Source organism: Corvus hawaiiensis, chromosome 2, assembly GCF_020740725.1.
Source record: "Corvus hawaiiensis isolate bCorHaw1 chromosome 2, bCorHaw1.pri.cur, whole genome shotgun sequence".
Taxonomy (NCBI): Eukaryota; Metazoa; Chordata; class Aves; order Passeriformes; family Corvidae; genus Corvus; species Corvus hawaiiensis.
The window spans coordinates 53,936,325-53,961,252 of record NC_063214.1 but is presented as its reverse complement, the minus strand read 5'-3'; the positions used below and the strand labels follow the sequence as shown (position 1 = coordinate 53,961,252).

Genomic DNA, 24,928 nt, shown 5'->3' with positions numbered 1-24,928 from the left:
ACTGACACCCGAGCTCATCCGGCAGCCGTGTCCCACAGAGCAGATGCTGCCCGTGGCCGTGACCGGCGTGCAGGCAAGTAGCATTCCACATGTGCTCCCGGGTCTCCCGATTGGTGTGCTCCGCCGAAGGGGCTGGTCCTTGAAGTCAGCTCCTGTGCCTGTGACAGATGATATTTTTATGCAAGAAAACAAAACCAGGATATCTGATGGACTGTGTTATCTTTACAGACAGCTTGGAGCTACAGATGCAAAGCAAGAAGTTTTATGCTTGAACTTCAAAACTGTGAGTGGAATTTAAAAGCAGTTTTAAATGCCTACTTTTTTTTTTTTAATTTTGTTTGTGTGTGTGTGCAACTCTGCATGAGGTATATATATCTGCATAACTTCATTATCGAGCAAGCTGTTGTGAATTCTCCTAAGATGAAATAATTATTACTTTGGAAAACTTCATAAAGTGTTAGCTTCATTTACAGCTGGACTAATACACGTGTGTACACTGAGGAGAGAAGGATATTTTTTTCAAGTGAGTGCAATTAGTCTAGTTGGAAATTATTTCAAATCATCTTTTCCACTGGAAAATCTGTTTGAGCAGGACTAGTTGTACTGAGGGAGAATCTCCTGGGAGTTATCAGCAAATGTCAGGCTGGTCTGTGTGTCTTTGTTACAGGCACATTTGATGTTTGTTTGTGTGTGGAGAGGGATTAGGTTCAAACCTGCTGTTACCATTGTGTGGCACTGCACTTGCTGGATGAAAAATCTGTTGGTACCAGGTGTTAGAAAGCTGGCCAATTAATGATGATTGCAGGAAATTAGTTTAAGAGAATATTGTCCTTTATGATGCAGATTTACAGAACTAATTCTAACAGATACATTGCACTAGCACAGAAGGATCATTTCTGTAGCTGAAACATTAATAACCTGCTCTTTCTTGCATAGGAATAATGAAGTGGATTTCTGTGGGAGAGGTCTAGGGGTTGATACCCGGACCAGGAGTCCAAACCTGAACAGGCAGTTTGCACCTCCAGGCTTGTGATATTTTCACTTCCTTATGGGAACTGTCCCTGATGGTCTAAAATGACCCCTGTCATCCTAGGGTGTTATTTTGTATATAATCTTGTGTGACAAGAGCTATATGCTACAACTTTTCTTGGCTCACTTCAATGTTGAAGCTGAGATACATGTTCTAAAATAAATAAATAAATAAAAAAGTTGTCTTAAATCCTGTCTGGATTGTTCAACAGCTCTTTCTAGCTACCCAAAACCATCCAACACCCTTCTAAATTTAACATACGTTGTCCTTAGTAAGCAGGAAACTTCATGCTTCTGTTTCTTGGCAAGTGTGTTGCATCAGTTTATGAATTTATATTCTGGTGGGTCCAGGTGAAATCCAAAGGTTAAGTGAAAACTGTGGGTAACTGGCATGTTACCGCTAACTAGGTATAGGAGAAACCCCATCCCTGGTGGATCCATCACCACTCATTCTCCGTCTGGGTGCTTCCAGATCATGCAGCAACACAAACAGCATCCAGATGAGGTGTGGGCATACAAGTGCATTTCTGCTGCGTTAGTCAGAGCGCATAACGTGGGATGATACCAACTTCGTACAACCAGAGGTGAGGCAATTCAGTCCACTGCCTGCTAAAAATTAAATGTCAGTATTTCTTTAACAAATGAACTGCTGGAGTAAACCTGTAACTTTTTGCTACTCTTATATCATTGGTTGCAGAGGTTTTGTTACCCTCCTGGCATCTCTAAAGTCAGTTATACTGTATCATCAAGCCATGCCGAGAATTAATCTGGACTTACTGGAAATAATACAGTGATGATAAATTTCCCTTACCTTAATTCCTTTTCTCTATCTTTTATTGGTTGCTACAGCGGGGACACCCTGGGTTTACCCAGCAGAGCAAAACACAGTGTTTTTCCCAAAACTGAATTTGGAGCCATCAGATGAGTGCTCCCACAGAGAAAATCATGAAACTCAATATATTTTGGCCAGGGAGGCCTTCTTAATTGATGTGGAGGAAATCCTGAATGGAAGACCCCTGCTCATAGATGTATAATGAAATAGTGTTCTGTGTTGAACAAACAGCAGCATTTTTATTTCAATAATGTTAAAATCAATACATTTTCTTTTCACTTTCTAAAATAGCAAATGAGGCTTAAAAGAAAATCTGGGCACATATACAAATGCATTTCAGCCAACTGTCCTTTAAATGCTGATAAGGTCCTTAAACTAAAGGGCCTCTATAATCCTTATAATGTAAAACATTTCCTCTTCATGTCACGTAGTTTGGTTCTTCTTGTTCCCTTAATTTGGCAGTATTTTCTCTATTAGATATTGCTACCTAGATAGAATGGGCCAGACTCTCAGCTAGCAAGCATGAATAAAGAATAACTTCATTGAAGTCAATGACATGACCCTGGATTCATTCCAGTGTGACCAGAGTTGGAATGTGGTTAAATACATGCAGCTGCCATCCCTGCCAGGCTGAGCTGGGAGATAAACTAAGAGTTACTGCACTTGTGCATGTTGCTAGCAGAAGGATGGTCCTGCAAGCTCTCAGTTGTGCTTTCACCTCCAACTTCTTCCAAAGGCAAAGATTAAACAGAGCAAGCTCACTTGTATTCCACAAACTTTAGCTTTGTGTCTCCAATATATGCAAGGTTGAAGCTAAATCCAGCTATGCGCCTTCATACCTTGTCTAACCCTTTGACATCCATCTCAAGCAAGGAAATGTATGTGTTGCTATTTATTTTCTTTCCTCCTGCTCTGAAAGATTTTAGGTTTTCCTTGATAATTTTTATGTTTGTGTTCTGTAGTGGTGATGTCGTTTTAGGAAGCTTGGCTTCTTGCTGTGAAGGTGCTGCTCTGTGTGATACTCCTGGAAGCTGCTTCCCCATTTCTGGAGAAAGTTCTTGTTTCCGTCTCTGTTGAGTGATGATAACCTCACTGTTCCCATGGCCTCCTACCCAGCAAAATAACTCCCAGGTCTTTGTCGTGGAGAGACTAATGGGATTATTTTCTATTGTAGGTGGGGCTTCCTTGCGACCGTTTTGATTTCCCTGTTCTGCATGCTAGGACAGTCCAGCGCTGCTGCACTACAGAGAGGAAAGGTTTTGTGTGGCTATCTGCAGCCTCTGTCCTATCTCCTGAAATGCATCCCAAAGGCATTAGTTGGCCTTGTTTCAAATGGGAGAGCCAGCTGACTGATATTGCTGGTCAGAAATATCCAGTTTATCCCTCTCTTGCTGCAGCTAAAGAACTGAATTCTGTGACATTTTTACCAATAGCAATTCATCTCAGCTGGTTGGAAATGCCACAGTTACAGAAGGATCTGAAGGGGGATGACTCTGCATAGGCTCTGGGGTGAGGCTGGTTTCCTAGTTACTCAAAAGGGCAAACAAAAACATGGTATGTTCAGATTTTAAGGAGTTCATTACAAATGCTACCTGCTGTGAGGATGTGTGTGTCCAGGAACACACACATCTCTAAACACTCAGTATCACCAAGACATAAACACACCAGTGAAGCCAACAGGGCTGTTCTTCTTTGGTGTTTCCCAGGTTCCTAGAATGAAGTGCATTAATATCTACCACTGAATTGGGGATTAGGTGAAGCTAAGACTCAGCTGAACTGTAGCTAAAATAGTTTCTTTTGAAGTACTTTTTATCATTACATATCAGATATCTTTGTGCTATGTGGGCATGATCTCAACAACAGCACTCTATTAATCAAAAATAACTTACTGAATTCTGTCTGCATGGGCACAAGGTTTACCTTACCAAATACTCATGTATGCAGCCTAATTGCAAAACTTTTATTAAAAATTTTAAAAGTTTATCAAAACTTAAAAATTTTATAAAATCTTACCTTTTCTAAGCATTTAGTATTTTGTAGCATTCTGTTGCTGATAATAGGTATGCATCACAGGCTGTTATTTTGGAACAAGTAGTTCCACTAGAAAACTAGAAAAATGTGATATTTTTATTTTTAAAATGAATATTCTGTTTCCACATGTGCATTTGTGAGATGAGGATATTTGTTGTGCAGTTAGTCAACAGGGGTTATGAAAGTGATCAAGCAGGTGAAGAGAAGCTGAGCACATACAAAAGAGTCCACAAAGTCAAGGAGGTCTGTGGACCTAAAAGATAACACTTTGGTCGCAACACTACTGATATCTCTGTTTTTTCAGGACTGAGAAGTATCACACTGTACTCTCATAAAACCTTTGCAAAGCTGGGGCCTTTGAGTCACCTGAGAGAAGCTGTCCAGAAGCAGTGTGTGAAAGGAAGGGAGTTACAGGGCAGAGGAAAGCACTGTAAAAACAGACTGGTGCTAATACAACACAAATGCTCCTTGAAGCTGAAAATGAGAAAGCACAAAAGATGTCAAGGGGAAAGATGAGGGTATGAGTAAGAGTCATGTACCTCTGAAGTTTTTTGCCCTTTGTGCTCTGTGTCTCATGCCTTAGGGTAAATGAATAATACTATGTTTTGAAGACAAATTAAGTTACTTTAATTAATGCATAACACATTGTTTTGAAGAAAAATTAAATTACCTTAATTAAATTGCTGGTTGTGGGTTCTCAGAAAAAAAATCCAACTGTATCCATATGTCAAAGGTATGGGCATCATTTGGTATCACACATGTAAGAGGAATATGCAGGGCTGGAGGGAGGTGCACCACTGAACCCAGACCACAGGTTCTCTGGTTCTATCCAGAAAAATTAGAGGGATCCCAAACAGAGTTGATCCCAAAACCTTTACAGCCACAACTGGCTTTTTCAACATTTGAACCCCAGATGCTTTAGTGCCACTGCATTATGTCCTGAAATTACAGCAGTGTGAGTGGCATATCTAGACATCATAAAAAAACCTACCTTTTTCAACAGTTGTCATATCATATAGAAGCAGCAACTGATGCAGTTTCTGTCTGTCCCTTTATGAATAAAGGGCTAAGAGCTCTTTCCCTGGCATGCTATTGTAGTGACACAAATGGGTGAATTGAGTATATTTTAAACAGGGGGCATTTAAAGACTGGTTGTGAGAAAACAAGTGGGACTGACTCTAATATTTTGGAGTTTAGCCAAAGAAAAAAAGAAAATAATTTTGGATATTGTCTGTTATTGTCTCAAGCTGAAACTTTAAAAATTCCAATCTGTATCTTTATACCCTGTTGTATATCTTTGCACTTTTATATCCTTACACTTGTGTTCATGTCTTCATACCTGTCTTTATTAATCTGCAGAATTTAGGCCCACCTAATTATAATTCTTGGAAACAAATGTGGATTTATCTGTTGTGCAAGGTAGGATTGTAGCCTTGATGTAAGCCAAGAAAATGTGCCTCAAAAGAAAATCCAGGCAACTGAAATGGAAAATAATTGAAGTCAACATAAACATTCATGATTTTTAAACACCTTCTAAAGTTTTTATGGGTGGCTGGAGCAGAGTCTAGTTTTGGGCTGAGCAGCGCTACAAATCCTCTAAACCTAATGGGAACAGAAGTAACATGATTAAGGTGCCCTGAAACATTCTGTAAACTCTTCTGAGAACTCCCTCGTGTAATTTCTGCCTTTGAAATGTTCCGCGCCAAAGCACAGCAACAGCACCTGCAGGCAGCTCAGGCTGGGGAGGAAAGATAAGGATGCTCTGCCCCTTGCTGAATCAAGAGAGCAGTATCAGGAGGGAGGACTGTGACTGTATTTGTTGGAATTTGGTAGGGGTTAGGATTTAAAACATTGCAAAACTCCATGAGAGCTGTGATGCCAATATAGGATCGGGATATCAGTATCAGCATAGTCTGACATGCCTAAACACAAGGATCATTGTCGAGGATGCCTGTGCTGTTGCTATTTCATAATTTTAATTGCAATAATACCTAGAGGTGAAGCTGTGCCATGCCAGCTGCATGCAGTGCATGACAGCACACCTACACAGTGTGTCTACACTCCACTTCTGCTCCACTTACAAAAAATTACCTGTGACCTAGAGTTTGAGGTGATTTAAGCAACCCTGCCTGGCTGCAGGGCAGAGGTAGGGTATAAAACCCCACCTACTCTTCATGCTAAATCTGAGGCCTGTCTTGAATGCCTCATTTTCCAAAGGCCTTTCCACTATTTTCATGGAGAGAAGAGAAGATTCGCTGTCTCTGTTGGGTTCTACTTGCTCTCTCTGTGTGGGCATGAATCCCTGCAGGCTGGGGAGCGACAGTACCATGTCATGCCAGGTCCACAGCCAGGGCCCTCACCCCCAAGAGCATCTCACAGGCTGCAGAAGGCACGGCTGCATCTCCTGCCCACAATACCCCTGATCTCAGTGAGAGGGATCCCAGGTGATGCTCCAGCACTCATTCATGGAATCATAGAATTAATGGAAAAGTTTGGAAAAGGTCTCTAAGGTCATTGAGTCCAGCCATTAACCCAGCAATATCAAACCCAGCACTAAACCATGTCCCTAAGTGCCTCACCTAAATGTGGAGACACATGAAGGAAAAAGAAGGGGGAACCTTCTTGGAGCAGTTTTTCAAGCGTGGTGGAAGAGCACTGTGTTGTCTCTCTGGCAACATTGCACACACTTACTCCATCACCCCTCCAAGGAATTCAGGCATTAAACTTCAACACCTTAAATTATGCTGCTAAGGTCAGGAGCTACGATGTCTCAGGTGGGTATCCAAGCCAGCCATGCTAAAGCTCACAGAGAATTTCCAAGCAAGTAAGTAAAAATAACATTTCTCCTCATGTTTTTGGCTCTTGCTATCTCCACTCCAACATGGATTAAGCAAACATACAGATAGCATCAGCAGCAGATGCCAAAGAGAAGGATGTTTTATATTGATAATTGCATGCACAGCTCACTTGTACTCAGGGGCAGTGATTTCAGTGGCTGCTCAGTACTGAAACAGAGAGGAGCATTCCTCTTGCAGGTCCTCAGTACAGTTTTCTGCAGCACTGAGGTTGGCAGCTTGTCAGTGATAGATCTACTCTTCATTGCTGCTCTTCACTGCTGTATGAACACCTTGGGATGTATGCACTCTCCCTTTTTTTACATTTTGAAGATGACTTCCATTTACCTTTTCCTCAAAACTTAAATTGCCAAATGCTTCTGAGAAACATCTTAATGGAACTGAGATGCTGCTCCATACCCTTCGCAAGTGTAAATTAACTAATCTTGCAGAAGTAATTGACAGAAAAGTAATTTCCCTTTGTCATGACAAAAAGTATTGCAGTATGAGAGTAATGACTACAATTTAAGCAGCTATGAATTGTGCATTAGAGAGCTCTAGAACTGAATATTCCTCACAATGAAATTTAAATTGCATTTCTTCTGCATCTAGCTGTTTATAAATAACACTGCAGTTACAGCCACAAAATTCATTTTGTCACCAATATCTTATTGCCACTGACAATAGAAATAAAAGATCTAGCTAGCTGATGGCCACTGCAATAAATGGAGGTTAGAATACCCCTTATTAGACTCAGATTTCACTAGAAATGGAAACAAAACCCTAGATACAAGCACAGCATGAAGTGAAATTGCCTTGAAAATTTAAGCAAATATTTAGCAGCTAGCATCTCTTTCCATAGCTGGTAATTAAAAAAAAAAAAAAAAACATGTCTCCTTGAACTCTGTAATTTAAATTGGGATTTTGATACAAATTTCTGGCTTGGACCTAATTCTCAATTTGACTGGCAACCATATTTAGGTGCAGAAGAATATGTAGTTTAATATGCATTGTAGTAGTCTCCAAAACCTGTTGGATCCTTCACACACAAGTACTTGAACAAGTCTGCAGCAAACTCTACAACTTTCAGTGATTTATAACACACCCTGTGCTTGCATCCATGGTGCAACAACCCCCTGTGACCCTGCGTGCTGCTGGCATCCTGTATTTACAGTTAGCTTGTGAGACTGTTCTTCCTGTGAATAAGGGATGGATGAAGAGAGTCCTGCTTGTGGTTTTGATATTTTTGCAACTCATCAGCATGATAGAGCCCACCAGCAATCCTCTTTGGTCCTAGAAGGTCTTCCTAGAGGGTTGGAACTCAGATCCAGCACCTTTATTTCACATTGTGTGGACATGAAATCTGTGAGGACATTTCTCAGCAACATCTGAGCAGATTAATCTGCCCGCGCTGCTGTAGTCACTGTCAGGTCCTTGCTGCATTTTATAGGTGAGCAGTGGCTGTCCTTTGCCCCAGGGATGGTGGTGCTGGAGCCACAGGTGAAACAGGCAGCCACATTTGCAGTGGGAGTCTACTGATCTCCAGTGCTCTTCCTCCAGCCCAGGTGCCACACACATGTGCCCAGAAACTCTCTGCTTCTCGGAAATGCTTTTTCTGAGAAAAGCAGCATTACCCAAATGGTAGGAGAAGAGTGCAACAGCATCTTCTTTTTGTAAATATTTAAAATATCTTCTGTTGTTCTACATTTGAGCCATTGCCCTCTCATTTCTTACAGTTTTTACAACAGCAATGAGACCTCAAGAGAGGATTTCAAAAAGGAAAAAGGAGTGTGTTGAGGCAGGGCATGGGGTTAGTAAAGCCTGCACAGGAGGTGACACTAAGAAGTACAAAGTGAAGCAGACATGGGCAGTGCTGTATGATGTGGGTTGGCTCAGCTAAATGGAAACGAGTATCCATTACATTTTTATAAACCAGGCAAAAATAATCAGATGTAGAGATAAACTAGCTTGAGTGTGAGTATAAGCTCTGCTGCATGCTCTTCTGTGATAATGGGATAAGTTACAGATGTAAAGAATGGGGTTTTTTTGCAGCCTCTGAATTAGCTGGTGTAGCTGAGTATGCAAGATTTTAAAACATACCCTGGTTTTCTAGTGGCCCTCACAGAGACCAAGTAAAGAATCTAAAAGATCAATGGGAAAAAAAAAAAAAGGCTGAAATAGCAACAAAGAAGCAAATTAATAATTTTGTGCATGAGGGACTCTCCTGTGGTTTTTTTGCAAGCATCCCTGTTTTCCGCTCCTCCGACCCTTTCTTACCACTTTGTAACTTTACAGAGGTACGGGTATCACAACTGGCTAATGCCTGAGAAGAAGCAAAGGAAATAAGCATCCCTGTGCTGCCAAAAAGCATAAGAACATGAGTAATGGAAAAACTAGTTTTATGTGACAACTGGTGAGGATTTACCTTGAAAAAAGGAATACTCAATCTGAAAACTTACACCTTGAAATTGGTTGTAATTGAAAGCCACTACAGTAGAGCAAATTGGAAACCTTTTAATAGTGGCTAAAATATTTTTTTTTAACTGAGACCTGAGTATTAGCTTCAGTATGAGAATAAATATTTTGAGTCAAGAATTTTTTGATAGAAATCTATAATTACCTTTGCAATATTGCTGGTATCCATCTGCTTAGCAAAGACTCTGACTTTATTAGCTATTTAATCATCTGAAATACTCTATTACCAAATGCTCAGGGAGAACAATGTCTCTGTCAGATTCTGCAGCTGTTGGGTTGTGTGTTTAATAACCTGTTATATTTCAGACCCTGTAGAAATTGGTCACTGAAACGTCTCTTCTTTTAATCAATCCCCAGGTTAAAGATATGATCTAACTAAATCTTTTTTGAAGCTAGCTTCACAGAATTTCTCACCTAAATTTAGATTGCCTCAAATTCTCTGTCAGCAATCTGTGTTCCTCAAAAATGTTTGAAAAGTTGTTATTTTAAGCTCATGTCCTTGTGTGTGTGACAGCTGAGGGGGACTCTGCCCCAACCACAGCAGGAGCAGGGATGAGGAACTCCTCTTGCTGTGCTTCCAGAGCTGCAGCACCCACCCATGATCTGGCCAGTGATCCTATCTGATGATAAACCTCCAAAATGCCAAGAAAATTATGGAAACAAGGCCACACCTGCCAGTGAGGATGCAGCCCTGGTGTAAGTGGGAGTGATTAACTCCTAGTCCCTCTCCTCCTTTTTCCACGAGGCTGCCTGCTGGAGGCAGCCTCAAGAAATCTTTCTGTGACCTGGGGGAATATTATTCTCTGTGCTCTGTCCACCTCTATGTCTTTTCTCCAAGAGACACTATGGGGGCAGAATGACTACGGGAAAGTCTCCAGAAATTTTTCAGGGCTTAGACAGCATGCAAAAATGTTAGCAACCTTGTACCTGGTTCTCCTGGTAGAGCTGCACCTGCTAGTAAATCCCACATCTTTTCTGCACATGAGGTGTCTGCGGCCAAGTTAGTTAAGGAGGCCAGCCTTTGTTAGCTCATCCAACAGCTCCAGGGCTGTCACTGTCAACAACTTGTAAAGCCAAGGTAGCCAAGGAAAGCCCTCTAGGGAGCCCAAGCCTTGTAGGCCATTGCAGTAAAGAAAGAGAAACACTGGGATCCAGAACAGGGAGGGCAACTCGTGCTAGTCTTCATTTAAAACATCAATTTATACAGCTGAGAAATGAAATCACCTAGTATCTAGTGTGTTCCTCTGCCACTGACATTCCCTCCTTTGCACTCCTTTGCCGTGAGTTCAGTCTGTATCATCTCCCCCACACCGTATCATCTCCCGCCACTGCTGATCCCAGATGAAGCTAGCTGGAAGGCACACAGCACAAGGGAAACAGACTGCAAACCAAGACTGCTTAGTGGGTTTCTCAAGCTTTAGGACTCCAGGGACAAGAGACTTGGCTTACAGTTGGTCATTGAAGGTTCTGCAGCTGCCTGGAGGTGGGAAAACAAAACAGTGTCATTATTTTTACTTTGTTAATGAGACATCAGGGTGGGTCTCTACAGCTGGAAAGACACAGGGCAAATGGAAGTCAGGGCTATTACACAGATTCAGCAGATGTCTCCTAGCCTTCCTTGAGATGATGGTAATGAGAGCAAATAGTTCCTAGCCCTGCCCATAGTGAAGGCTTTCTATGGTAGGAGGACTGCGCAGTACAGTGACTGAACAGACAGACAGATGGCTTTACAGCCCCACTTTACTCCAAACTCACTTGAAGGCTGGGGAGATGACAACAACAGAAAAAAAACCCCACAACAGGTAGAAGTAGAAATAAAAAGTAGAAAGAAGAAAGAGGAACAAAAGTGCACATTCACTTAACTGCAGTCAGATGAGCATGAGTTGCAGTACAGAAGTACCTACAGAAGTAGGTTTCAAGGAGAGATTTTGAAGATGTTATTTTGAAGACTGTTACTATGTTAGCTATGTTAAAAGTTAAAATTTAACTATATTTAAATATTTTAACTATAATAAAAGCTTTGTTTAAAGTCTACTGTGTTAACTTTAAATATGATGGAAAGAAAAGCAAGAGAGGCAGGTGTTAGTCTGGAAGTTGAATCTGCTGCTGTAAACTGGGAAAAGTGAGGAATAGTCAGTCTCATAGTTGTAAGTTTTGATAGAAAAGATGAGCTCAGAGCAGGGAGGACCACAAGTTTGTGTCCATGAAGAAGATAAGAGAGGATGGCAATTTGATCTCCTGAAACCAGTATGCAAAGTGCTGTGTTTTGTATGGATTTAAATGAGGTGGCTCAGAGGGTGCCTGAATATTAGAATTAGGATGGAGTGCTGGCCTAACATTACCAGGATCTGACCTTCATAGACCAAAATAAAAGCATTGGCAGCCTAGAGGGAGCATCCTTGTGGTGGTGCTTCATGGGCTGTTGCACTGTCACAGCAGTAAAATGAAGGACAAGAATGTTGAAGCAATGTTTTAGTGGCACTGCATCTAATGCTAAGCATTCCAGTAGCCCATTTACATCATAGTGAAGAGCAGTCCAAATTATTGTCATTACTTTTTTTTAGGAAGACTGATGTGCTTTTTGCCTTCAGGTAGTGTCCAGCTTTCCCAAGTCTGGTTTCTGTACATTCTCAAAGCTTCTGCTTTCCGTCTGGACTTAAAATTTCTTGAACACTTTTTTCTCCTTTTCTTCCTCTGGATCATTTTTTGTGCTGGTCTCTCTCAGTGCCTAATGCACATGTGTTCAAACTGACTATGGCATATTCTCTGAATTCAAAGTCTTCTTTAAAGCACTTTACTTCTGGGTAGCTCTCTAGGGAAAACTGCCTCGTGCTGTTGTCTGTTTCATTTATCCCGAAACATATCCTTGCTCAGGTTCAAGCACATCTGTTTCACATCTCTTTATTTGATGTCACTTCTCAGCCCTTCCTGCTTTTCTCCTTCCTGCTTCATTGTTTTAATTCTCTGTGTTCATCTGATTTACTGTGTCATCTGTGCCAAGGCTATTTGGCCCAATTCTTATTCTAATTATGACAATTTACTCCCCAAAGATGCAGTGAGAGCAGTTATTCTGGTGTTGCCAATACACCAGGACCTGAATCTGGGATTGATTTCTTTCTTGCAATAGCATGCGTGATTTTGGCAATACCATTGAATAATGAGCCTGCTTTCATTTAGAGTGCTCAATACCAAATGTAAAATTTAACAATGATGAATACTGAAAAAAAAAATCCATTGTATTGTAATTATCTGTCTACAGACTATGTCATCTGGCAAACAGGAGTCACTAGAGAAGCTCCTTACAATGCAGTCGTAACTGAGAACAAGATGGCTTTTTCCTGGTTGTGTAAGCCATTAAACCAATGTGACAGACAGCATAGCCTTCAGCAGCCTACAGCAGGGAAGGCTTTAACGACTACATTTATTTCAAAACACTTAAAAATATTTTGAAAGTTCTAATTTCAGGAATAAGGAGGAAGACTGGGAATTGTTGCCTGGAAGTTGTGAAGCTACAGGAAGGAATAGCATAAATCCTTCAGTTCATCAAGGACAAAATATTTTTCCATAAATACAGTTTGACTCTCCCCTCATACTTCTTTTTCACCTGTCATTCAGCTCACCGAAGCTACATTTTCTCCAAGCATCACACTTCGGCTGAAAAGACAGCATGGCTTCTTGCCAGATAAAATGGTTTAAAGATATTTCTATGCTTGTTTGATTTGCTTTGAATGGACAGAACTGCTGAGTTTTTCACCATCAGCTCCTCACATTCCTGCAGCAAATCTTTCCTGTTACGCTCTGGGTCTCCCAAACTCCTTGCCTCTACAGGTTAGGGGACACTGAAAAAATGTGTAACGCTAGAGTGTGATGACAGCTTTTGCAAAGCATGTTGTTGACTTGTACAGATTCAAGCAATGGATGGGGTCTGTCAGGGAATTTAGCCATGCACCCAGAGGCTGCCTGGGAATGCCAGCTGGGGAAGCAGTTCCCCGGCCAAGGATCCTTGTGGATGTCTGAGCTAACTCACAGGTGTGAGGGAGACTCTACAAAACTGTCAAAATCCCCTGCATGAGATACCCACACAGCTTTTCTCCGTAAGACAGCAGGGAAAAAGAGGGGAGACACAAGTGCCTCTAGGCATCAGTAAAAGGACAAAGAAATGGTTTTGCTGAAGCCTGATTGCCAGCGTTGTGCCCTCAGAGGATAGGAAGCACCCGCTGCCTGTGTGTGCAGGTTTTTGTGCAGCTGCACCTTGGAGACTGCCTGTGATGTGTGGCTCCATCCTTTTCCCAGCCACACCGCTGTCAGGAGGTGACATCAATAAAAGAAATCAGCTGTGAACTGGCACGGATATAACACTGACACATGTTAGAAATATTTCAAAGCCATTCAGCATCTCCTCTTTTCTGTGAGGATTCACTTCTTCTGTCCCTTCATGGTCTCCCTGACCTTGTCACATGTCTGTTAGCTACTGACACTTCATCCCTGAGTTATGATGGGAGTTATGAATTTGTGCAGTCCTGTTTTATGATGATGATTTATCATTTGTATTACAGTCATGACTAGAGGCCTCGAGCAAGATCAGGGTCTCACAGTGCAAGTCACTGTATAAACATGTATTAGGAGACAGTCCTGCTCTGAAAAGATCACAAACAAAAGGTGGGAGGATGAACAGAAACACGGAGATGTGAAATGCAATACCCGCTGTAACCTGAGGACAAGCAGCAGGGCAGGGAGCAGCAGCGTTCCTGTCCCCTGGCTCCTCCCTTCCCATGTCCACACCAGGCTCTGCTATCTGCTACTCCTCCCCATGTCCTCCTCTCCAGGGGCTGGCACCTTCCTGCCTTGCCACATCTCTGCCCAGGAGACACATCTCTCTCACCCCAGTGGGTGCTGCAGCTGCATTGCTCCCATGCAGCTGCTCCATCACTGCTGCTGCTGCAGCACTTCCAGAATTATTAAACTTCCATTATTTCCACGGAATCATAGAATTAAGGTTGGAAAGGATCTCGAAGATCATCAGGTCCAACTGTTAATCCAGCACCACTGTGTTCACCACTAAACCGCATCCCCAGGTGCCACATCCACACTTTTTGGAGCCTTACAGAGATGGTGATTCCACCACTTCCCTGAGCACCCTGTTCCAGCGCTTGACCATCTTGTCAGTGAAGATTTTTTCCCTCATATCCAATCTAAATCTTCCCTGGTGCAACTTGAGGTCATTTCCTCACATCCTGTCACTTGTTACCCTGCGAGCAGAGAGGGTTTTTTCACCACTGAGCTGATAGTTGTTGCTACCAGCAGAGTTGTTGGTTATCACCTCCAGAGTGATACCAGATGGCTTCATTTCTCTCCAGAGCAAAACAAACAGGTAGCTTAAAATGATTGTAATCTTATACGCATAGATCTAAGATAACTTTGGTACAAGGCTGACAGTGTACTAAAAAGCACAGAGCCATACTGTGGGACAGCTGCATTCTATCTCCACTTATGAGGCTTAGATCTCACTTTTGGCTCTACCCAAACACTGCCCTTGCTTTGCCTCTGCAGTACTTAGGGGATAATTGGAGGGTAACATTTTTCCTCCTTTTGTAATTGTTATTGCACTTGGCATTATGACCAGAGCTGCTCTCTACATATAAAAATGCAGCTCACAGAGCTTAACCTCAAAGATGGGTGTGTGGACTAGCATCAGCCCTGGGTTTATATGAATAATACATTGAACAATGCTTTGAAAATGTTGTAGACCTAACACTCCTGTAAGTGCAAAACTATACAGAGAAGAAAAATGAGATGCAGACTTGGTCTGAAGATTTTCAAAGAGGAAAAAGCGAGAGGGTGTTTACAAAAAACTTGGTTATGCCCTTTAGGAAAACAAGGAAATAAAAACACTGAGAGCTGCTCTACCGTGAACTGCTCATAGGAGCACCAGTGCAGCAGTCAAGAGTCCGCAGACACGCTGAGATGGCATTAGTGTGACAAGTGGGTAGCAAATTGAGGGGTTCTAGTGGGCTAACAGTGAGGGCTTACAGGAGACCAATGATGGTAGACTCCAAAGCCTGCTAGAAACAGCAGAAGATGCTGCTCCCAAAGAGCCTGGAAAGTGTGGCTTGCATCTAAGGGCAATGGAAACATTATCACACCAGCAAGGCCGCTGCCAAAGTTACGTGGAGGGTAACCTGTCCTTCATTGAGCTTCTGTAATGAGGAGCTCGACGGAGAATGGCACAACTTGCAGCTCCAGGCAGTTAGTCTGTCTTGCAACGTCTGAGCCAATTTTTGGAGCTTTCATGACAGAAAGTGCTCACTCCATCCAATATATCCTCCATCCACTTAATAATAACCCTGCAACTGTGGCAGGTGGCACCAGGCAGACATTTTCTACCTACTCAATTAATCTTCAGTGCAGCTCGAGCTCACAGGAAAGACCTGCACCACAAATACACCAAAGAGTGTTTGCAAGACATAGGAATCCCTCTTTTCCTCTCAGAACCAGGGAGGGTCCAGCCTTCCTAGCCCCCCTGCATCTTTCCCAGGTGTGCTCCATAATTTGCTCTGTGTGTCTAATTCCTTTCTTCATAACACAATGGAGCCTATGTTGATTATACCTGCATGATATAGTCACCATATAATGCCTCAAGGAGTTGAAACTTCCCACACAAATATGATTATAAGGAGATTTTTTTACCACTTAAATATTTTGCATGGATGCAAATAATGTCACAGTAAAAAATCTATGATCTCATCCCTAGTGGGACCTTTGCTGCTGTTTAATTCATCCCCATTCTTTTTTTTCTTTTTCCTTTTTTTTCTCTTTCTTTTTAATTTAATTTTTGTAATTTTTATTCCTTCTATAAAATAGACACAGAAGTGGTGCTGGCCTTCCTCATAGTCAGTCCAACCATCGTCCTGTGCCTAAGCGCAGATGTCACATGTGTCACGTGCTGCTCTATGCACTGACCAAGAAGCTGCCCCAGCCCAAAATGAATCATCAAACAAATGCACTTTAACCAGACAGCCATTTTTATGCCTTGTCTGTGGGAGACAGCTATTGACACTCCAGCAGTTCAGGCTGGTTTTCCTTTCCCTTTGTTGTCAGAGATATGAGGCTGATCTAAGGTTCTTTAAGGGTGAGAAGCAGAGCAAATAGGATAATTTTATGGCACCAGGCTTTGCTACGTCCACTTCTCAGTGACAAAATCTGTTTCTGATATGGCATGTGGTCTGTAAAGCAGCTTGTCATCATGTTCCTTCAGGAAATGTGGTGGAGCTGAGCTGCCAGTGGGGCTCCCCTTCAGTGTCTGAAGCTCAGACACCCAGTCTGCCATGAGAACTCCCTCCTGAAAATGCATGGTAAATACACCAGCAGCATGAAGAGGTTTGGGGGTCAAATGAGCATAACTTATTTTTGTGGAGACACACCCCATAAAAAGCCTGGTAGCTGCACTTCTCATAGGTATATTTACTAAACAACCTCAGGCTACAGCATCAGCCAGCAGTGCCTTGCAGGCTGGATCACAGCTGACTCACCGACTGCAGTGGCACTGCAGGAATAAACATTATACCTGTGAGGTGGAGATGTGTTATTAAAGCCATAAAGATAACAACATTGCTCCTAAGTGGAGAAATTTAGTTCAGTGTATATTACTGTTAAATGACCAAATTACAGTTGTAACAATATGGGGATGTAAATGTAATTGTGTATAGCATCATGTAATCATTAAAATCCATATAAATTTTGCTCACTCAAACACAAGCAACTACTGCTTGACACCTGAAGCATTAGCATAGTATTCATGCCATATGGCTGGCATTTTCTGTTTCTTATATGTCACTCTTCATTCTTGTCAGCTGTTCACGCGAACTTGCCAGATAATATCTACACCATAGCCAAAAACGTCTAACAGCTGGTGTAGTACTGGTTAAACACTCTGTAATGTTTCAAACTTTAGTGCTCCCATCTATGCACTAGAGAGCTGGTTCTTGGAGCAGATGTTTGAGCTTTGTTTTTAAATTAACTTCAGTCTGCTTTTGTGTCAGTGGTGTGTTTTTATGCTCCATCATGCTGCCGCCTTCTGTGAGATGAATGAGCTCAGCAGCATCCAACCTTAAAATACATAAACTGTCATGATAAAATCTGTGTTAAAAATGCAGCCCAGTCCACCTATTAGCCGAGTTGGTCATGTCTTACATTTCCCTCTGTCCATGTGATCCTCCTTGCAGCACAGAGATGTGCATCTGCTCCATGCCCTAGATGTCGCTGGCTGCTGGAGCCCTTCTCTGATTCAGAAATCGGCGCAGAGGGTCCCAGTGCCCAAATGAGACTCTCGAGGGATCCAAATCACAACGTGGGCTTAAGGCTCCAGCACTGCATGGGCATGGTTTAGGGCTATGCCTGCCCCAGCTGGGGATTGGGCAGCAGGGTCTGTACTGGCACCCAGGCTTGCACCTGAAGTGGTCCCTAACCCCAACCTCAGCTTATAGGATTTGAGGCTACTATTGGATGACTGAGAACAGGTGACACATTTTTGCCCCTGTAAATACCCTTTAAAACAGTCCTAATGATGAAATCAGGAATTCTCTAAGGTCTTCTGCATGGAAATCAGTGTGAAATCTGCTCATGCTGAAATCCATGTAGCTGGATGATTTACTTATTAAGATTTATGATGAGCCAGGCACATGAATGCCATTGAATTAAACAAACATCCAATTTCATAACCAATCTGATTTTATGGATAGCACATGCAGTTCCCTTGGGGCTGTGAGCTTAAAAGTCTGATTTACCACTTCAGAAAAAAGGACTCCCCACTTTTTTTGCTTTGCTCTTCTTTTCCTGGAGACAAAGAGTTATCTCACCTTTTGCTCCAGGTTCTCTTCCAATTGAAGACACTTCCCAGTTAAAACACTGGGTTGAATTTTGAGGCCCTGTGGTAGACGGCATTTACTGAGACGGTTATAGGACATCTGTAAGTGCCCAGATAGCTTTGTAAGGACAAAAATGGGGAAAGAAGAGTGCTGGAGAGAGGTGACCTCTGCCCCACCAGAACTGCACAGTTTTATCCTGCTAGGCTGCTTTACCTCACGTAGACAATGACCTAATGCATGTCTTTTTTACATGGAGGCATTTTAATTTGGGTTACCTTTTGGCACAGACCATTCTTTCTGAGCCATGACTCCCCTGTTCTCGCTGCCATACAGGCACACAACAAAAAAGTGACAGCTGAGTGAATAAGCTTCCCATCTAATATGAGGCAAGAAACAGAGGAATGGACAGGCAGAGAGTGTGGATAAATATATAAGTTCATGCTATAGGCAGTGGTCTTAGCATGCCATCACCAGCATCAGGCTACACACTCATTTTTACTATGTGGGATGCATAAACACTGGATATTCAGGCTGTGGCTCATGCCTCTCAATTTCCTCTTCCTGCACATGCAAACCTGCTCAGATGGAAGAAGGGCTGGCAGAAGAGTTGTGGACTTCATATGTCAAGAAGTAGGTTTGCATAATTTTTATTCTTTGCAGATATTTCCACTGCTATACTGTATCCCTGGAAATTATCCATCTTGGATAATGGATGGAATCAGATTAGAAACAAGACAAGATGAAATTATTCACTGAGGATGACTTGGATAAACTGGTAAAATGGGGCCTGCAGCTGGGGCTGTCAGCATTTGGTTTGTGTGCACAGAGGATTTTATCCTTGGCATTAGCTATAATAGGATAAACATATTTTCTCTTTATTGTAATACAGTCTTTTACCCACATTAAAAATCATTACTGAGACATTCTCTATCACATAACAGCTGGTATCACTTACTCCAATAAGGTGTTATCCACATTAAGTCCCTAAGTTGAAAAAAACTATGATAAGAATGAAAATAAGCTTCATCTTTGATGAGGAATAAAGGCTTAGAGTACTTAGGCCAGAGTACTGCATCAGGCTGCTCATAAGGCCTTTTCAGTTCTCTGGGGTCCGGGGCAGGAGTAAATGTCAGCCCACTCATTTCTTCATGCAGGCTCAGCTCTTTTCCTAAGGAAAAGCTTTCCCTCACACCAGTTTGCAAGCTCATTCCTGAAGTAGACAACCAAATGGGACACTCTTAATTCATTTAGGTGCTTGCTGCATCCCTTAAAATGATTTTCTACTTCTTTAAGCATTTGGGCACTGTTGGAAGTCAGGACATCAAGACCATGCAAAAGACATGATAGAGCTGAGAACAGGGATGCTGTTGGGAGGATACTGCCCTGCTTTCCCTCTCAACTTGTGAATGTGCTCATTGACATGTCCACGGTTTCAGTTCAGAGGTAGGGAGCAAAAGTGAAAAACTTCCACTACCGGGTGTTTATGCTGGATTTTAAATTTTTTGTCCATAGAATCCACAGACCATTTTGTTGTAAATATTTCATTTTACACACAGTAATTGACACTAAAGATCTGGCACAATGCTGCACTGCTGAAACTAAAGATGTTGGTGATCAAACTATGATGTTCTGCTGCAAAAAGATTACTAAAAAGAATGACATAAGTAGATGTTCCTGGAGGCAAAACATGTAGTACAGTGCAGCTCATTACTTAGTAATGTAGCACACAAATGTGATTGTAATCCATCATTTTTACCACCGCCTTGAACACAATTATAGCCAACTTGTAGGGTCATACAGGTACCTGTACGACCTAGGCAGCAAGTTCCTTTCAGCTCAGGCCATTGCAAATCTGTCATTTGCAGTGTTCCATTTATGTTCTTTAGTTTGTGATTGTGAATTATTTGATAGAAATCATTTCAGTGCAAAGGCAACCAGGTATGCTTGTGACTGAGCGTCAGCCAGCAGGTCAGGAAATGGGTTTTGCATTTCTTGCTGTTGATAAGTTTAACTATGTGTCTTTGTATTGATATAAGATACATTAACACAAAGTTTCCAAACTCAACCCTTGCCCTGTGTATCCTTCTTACATGTACTTAAAGCATTTGATTTGTCCCATTCTCTCCAGCAGCCTAATCAGGCTCGTAATCAGGAGTGTATAATATTTACAGGCTAAGGCTTTCATTCCTTGCAAGAATACCAAAGAAAGGCAATGCTGAGCATGGTGGTTGCGACACAAAGTTGTTAAATGTTTCTTTTATGTGCTCCTCAGGGCACCAAAGCTGTGTGGCTGGAGCCCCTGCCAGCACCCCACACATCCCCTCAGAGGCTGCCCCATAGGTCTGAGGTTAGATGGCACTGGATGCCCAGTGTGAGAAAACAGCCATGTGTACTACAATTTGACATAGTCTGTAAAGTGAAGTACAGAGAAATAAAAACAATAAGAAAAATCTGCTTTTCTTTTTTATTTTATTCCTTTCCTTCTCTGTTAGTTTACTACAGCATGTCAATGCCTTCTGCTGACATGGGAATCAGTAGAAGGAGCCAAGTTTATTGTGCACTGTAGAGCGGGCACTGTGCTCTGGTTTAGGGAATCAACCTTCTTTTCACTGGCAGTGTTTCTTAGACCTGACTTAGAGATGCTGAAAGACTGAAATAGTTGTCTGTACCAAGCCTAATTTTTATCATGGACTCCATAAAAACTTTTGCAGAGACTTTTTAATGCTTCATTTCTCAGAACTCCTCATAAGACTGGCATACTTCCTCTAGTGTCACAATGTCAGAAGCAATGACTTAAAAGAAAATCAGCCAAAGCAACACAAATAACCCATTGTTAAAAAAATTACAGGTTTTTTTTCCCAATACTTCTCTAAAAACTATTTTGCTGAATTTTAGAGCAGGAAAACTGCTGTTGTCTATTTAAATTTCTTAACTAACATTTAAGGTTTTCACTTGGCTGACACTTCTTGGCCTTGCATTAATCTTGGGATTGTTTCACAAGAGACCCAGGGAACACCCACTGATAACAATGTCAAACATTCAATGTATTTACTGAACGTTTCCACTTGCTTGATCATTAAGGCATGCCTTGGGTATGAGGTCACTGATATTGTGTAAGTGTAGAATTTATGGGGTGATTTGAACTATAGGGGAGTCCTGACACGTTTTTGGCAAATACTGTCAGATACATGGACTGATGCCACTCAGAATTGTAGCTCTGGGATATGATCAGGTTCTAGCATGAACATTTTGCATCAGAATTCAAATCTTCTGATTGCAGAGAAGTTGGGAAAAAGGTTATTTGAACAGACTATACATACACCAGAGGAACTTTTGGTAGAACACATTTTCTTGTTTGTTAAAACAGGTTAATTAAGCATTAAATATTTTGACAAACAAAAATGAAAATGTAGTTTTAGAAAATCAGAGGATAAAGCTTTACATTGATGCAGCATGCAATCATTGTGATCTCCTTTTTAATCCTTCCTTTAAATTGGAGAGGGCAGCAAAGGACTAAATTAAGAAGGCAGCAGTGAGGCAGATTCAGCAGCAGCTTCGGCTGTGACCAAGTCTGGTCTTCCTAAACTGTACTACCAGGTTTGCCAAAGGCTTGCTAGGAGCCTGGCAGTGCCTATTCCTGGCCTGTTTAAAACTCATTTAAATAATGAAAAAAAATCTTCAGCTGGATAGTAGATCTTTTTGATATAGCGATGATGAGTTTGGCTGCCTTAATTTGCCGCTTCCCTGTTTGTACTGTTGTGAGAAAGACCTAAGACTTGGAGTACTTGATTGAAACCAAACGGGAACAGGATCTGGACCTGCGCAGATGCTGACTTTATCACATACCTGCCGCCTGACTTTTTTGACTCTGTTTTTCTTCCAACCTCTTGTTTTGCATGTTTAAATTACAAGCTTCTTCAGACTAGGTCCATTTCTCACCACAGATTTATAGAGTCTGTCATCCGTGGTTGTGCTGCAAGACAAACAACCATGAAGGCTGCAAAGGCGAAGGCTGACACTCATGCAGGGGGTTTTGGCAGTTCTATTCCACTTTGTCTAAAACACTGAAATAAGGCCACTTCTGGTGTTGTGCACATTTTAATCCTTTGCAAAGACCCTTTAACATTAGTCCCTCTAATTGGACTTTGTTTCATTATCTGAACTTTTTCCCTTAACTTTTTAAAAATCATGTTGTTGGCTGGTTGCCAAGTCTGAGAGACCACAAGTAAATGAACAGCATTTCAGCAGGGGCTCAAGAAAGAAAAACTCTCCTGGTATTGAATTAGACTGTATTTCTTCATCCCACCTATAATATAATGGAAGGAGATGGAATTAAAACCACAGAAAGTAGAATAAAAAGTAGAAGGAAGGAGGCATTCTAGGAGTTCAAGTACATATTTGAAAGACAAAGACTAAGCAAGACTCTGTGGACAGGGATTTTCATAAAGAGGGCAGGGCTGAGACACAAAATACTAGATTTGTCGCATATTTAATAGAGATCCCTAGCAGAAATATTTTTTAAGGATTCTTAATGGAATATGCATAGGATGATAAGGAACAGTCCTGCTTTTGATATGTAACATTCATGGAGCTCCCCAGTTTTTGGAAATGTGCTGTCTAGGCCTAGGAGTCCACTTCTTAAAGGAAGGGCCTTTGAATAATGTTACAGAAATTCCTGACCTGCTCCCTAAAAGATTTTCAGTATTGCTTTTTAAAAACAACTTTTCTTTATTAAACCCATTTACATGGGATAAATGGGCAAATACTGTGATCTATTTTCCTACCCTTATTTTTATTTAATCTTTTGTGTTATCTGTTGGAATAAGGACTCTCCTATGACATAGAAAGAACAATCCCATTTTCTGTGGAAAACAGAGCACAAAGTCTGCTGATATATAGCACAAAAATTACATTGCTTTTTAGGCAGGCAGCATTCTCCGGCTGAAAGACTTAGATATTAGAGCAATGAATGTATTAGTGTGGTGAAGCTGACATTATCAGGTGTTGTATATGAGAAATGTCATTTAGGAGTTGTCACACAGCTATTATTAAGAGACTGTTCAGAAGAACACAGTACATCATTGTGACTGTCACAGCACTCACTGCAACCACCAAACAACCAGGCATCATTAAACAGAGAATTTCTTTCACTTTCAGGGCAAATTACACTTATGGTTTACTTATGTGATGGATTTAGTCATCCTCTGTAAGTGTTTTATGATAGCTCTGGTGGCACAGACCTGTGACTTGGGGCCAGTCAAGTGGGATGATGGATGGACAGACGGACAGACGGACGGACGGATGGATGGATGGATGGCAGCTGACTGGGGAGCAGATGCCCTGCACTTCCCCAGTGTGGAAGGTGGGGAGGAGGACATTTTGGGTATGGAGGTGGAGGTGCTGACCCTCTAGCTCCAGTCCATCTCTCTCACCTGCCAGCAGTTTGGAGGACAGGGTCAGGTGACCTTAGGCAGCATCCTGACCCTGATTCCAGACAGGAAAGGAATAGCTTCCATAGCTGCTCCCACCTTGCTGCCTCATCCCCCAGACTCTGGGGCTGGGACTCTTACTGTCCTCTGTCCCTGCAGCATCTTGTACACACTCAGGTGTCTCTCTCCAGCTGCACAGCACTTGGAGCAAATTGCAGTTCTTCCCTGGGCTTCCCCACAACCACAGCTGTTTACACAGGTATTTAAATGCACACCAAAGAATGAAAGTCAGCCCTGGATTTAGGATTTGATCAGACACTGTTGTCTGAATCCCTATTAACATTTTTAGGTCACATACTGCATTCAGTCTACCAAGCCTTGATCCTCTAATCTCTTCACACATTGAACTTCCATTGACTTTAACCTGCCCAGCCATATCCTTTAAAGCCAATCTCCCCCAGTTATTGCACCACGTGAAGCCCCGCTGGACCTCTAAATCTTTCAAGAGGTTTGTAATTTGGCGCATTCCCTAAAGAAAACTTGGAAGGGGTCCAGGGAACAAGGCTAATTTAGGAGACAGAAGAATATGTCTTCTGAAGAAATGGCTTCAAGACCTTAACATGTTGGGCCGTGAAAAAGGAGCAGGTGAGATAGGATTTAATTACAGTGTACAAGTACCTAAGGGTAGAACACAGAACTAGGTCTGAATCTCTAGCAAAAAGGTAAAATATGAGGTCAAGGGCTGAAATTGAAGTGTATATCTCTCAGCAGAAGGCTTCTCTGTATATGCAATAATCTGGCAGACAAGGTAGTGGAAACTGGTAGTAGATGCAGGAACCAATTTATTACCACTGCAGTGTGACCAGGTGGCCCTGCTGATGGTTCTTGCCAGTTTTTTTTCTTGTGTTTTTTGGTGTTTCAATCTAATGTGGTATTTTGTGGGGCTTCTTCAAAGCTGAGCTTCATTAAAAATAGAGGCAATACTTAAAGGCTAGCAGTTAAGAAATACGTAGCTTTTTTTTCATTAAATGCTTTGAAGTTTATGTACATAGTATGGTAGGTCTGGAAAAATGGCATCACTCCCTCTGTGGTCTGGTGCTGCACAAGAACACAGAAAACACTGTGCAATTCTGATGAGTTTCTGGCAGGTGACAAGTAAGTTTGCTGTGACATCACAAATAGTAATGTGGTACTGACAGAAATGGGAATTCCACCCTATTAATACTTATGCAGTAGGGGAAAAATAAAAGATCCAATCTGGGAGCTGAGCACAGCATGGGAAGTATGAACTTAAGCTTCCTTTAAAAAAAAACAAACAAGGTGTCTCTCCACTAACTTGCAATGGTTTGTGTTTAAGTTTTTGAATCAGTTTGTGGAGGGAATGGCCCAGTTTCAGCTGGTGCCTCCAGCTGTTAAAAATACCAGGACTTGTGG

The 24,928-nt window shown here is 41.8% G+C and overlaps 1 protein-coding gene across 5 annotated transcripts in view; it reads left to right on the top strand.

The window, feature by feature from the left end:
* The window catches only part of STARD13 (StAR related lipid transfer domain containing 13), a 329,767-nt gene that overhangs the window by 34,905 nt on the left and 269,934 nt on the right, over nucleotides 1-24,928 (top strand). Inside the window, exons 3-4 of one of the 5 annotated variants that reach the window (XM_048295063.1) lie at nucleotides 229-283; nucleotides 1,502-1,613. The gene's annotated coding sequence lies outside the window, so the exon portion shown is untranslated. Of the gene's footprint in view, nucleotides 1-99; nucleotides 284-1,501; nucleotides 1,614-24,928 lie in introns of those variants that run through there. The other 4 variants (XM_048295062.1, XM_048295060.1, XM_048295069.1 and 1 more) reach the window with 4 other exon arrangements.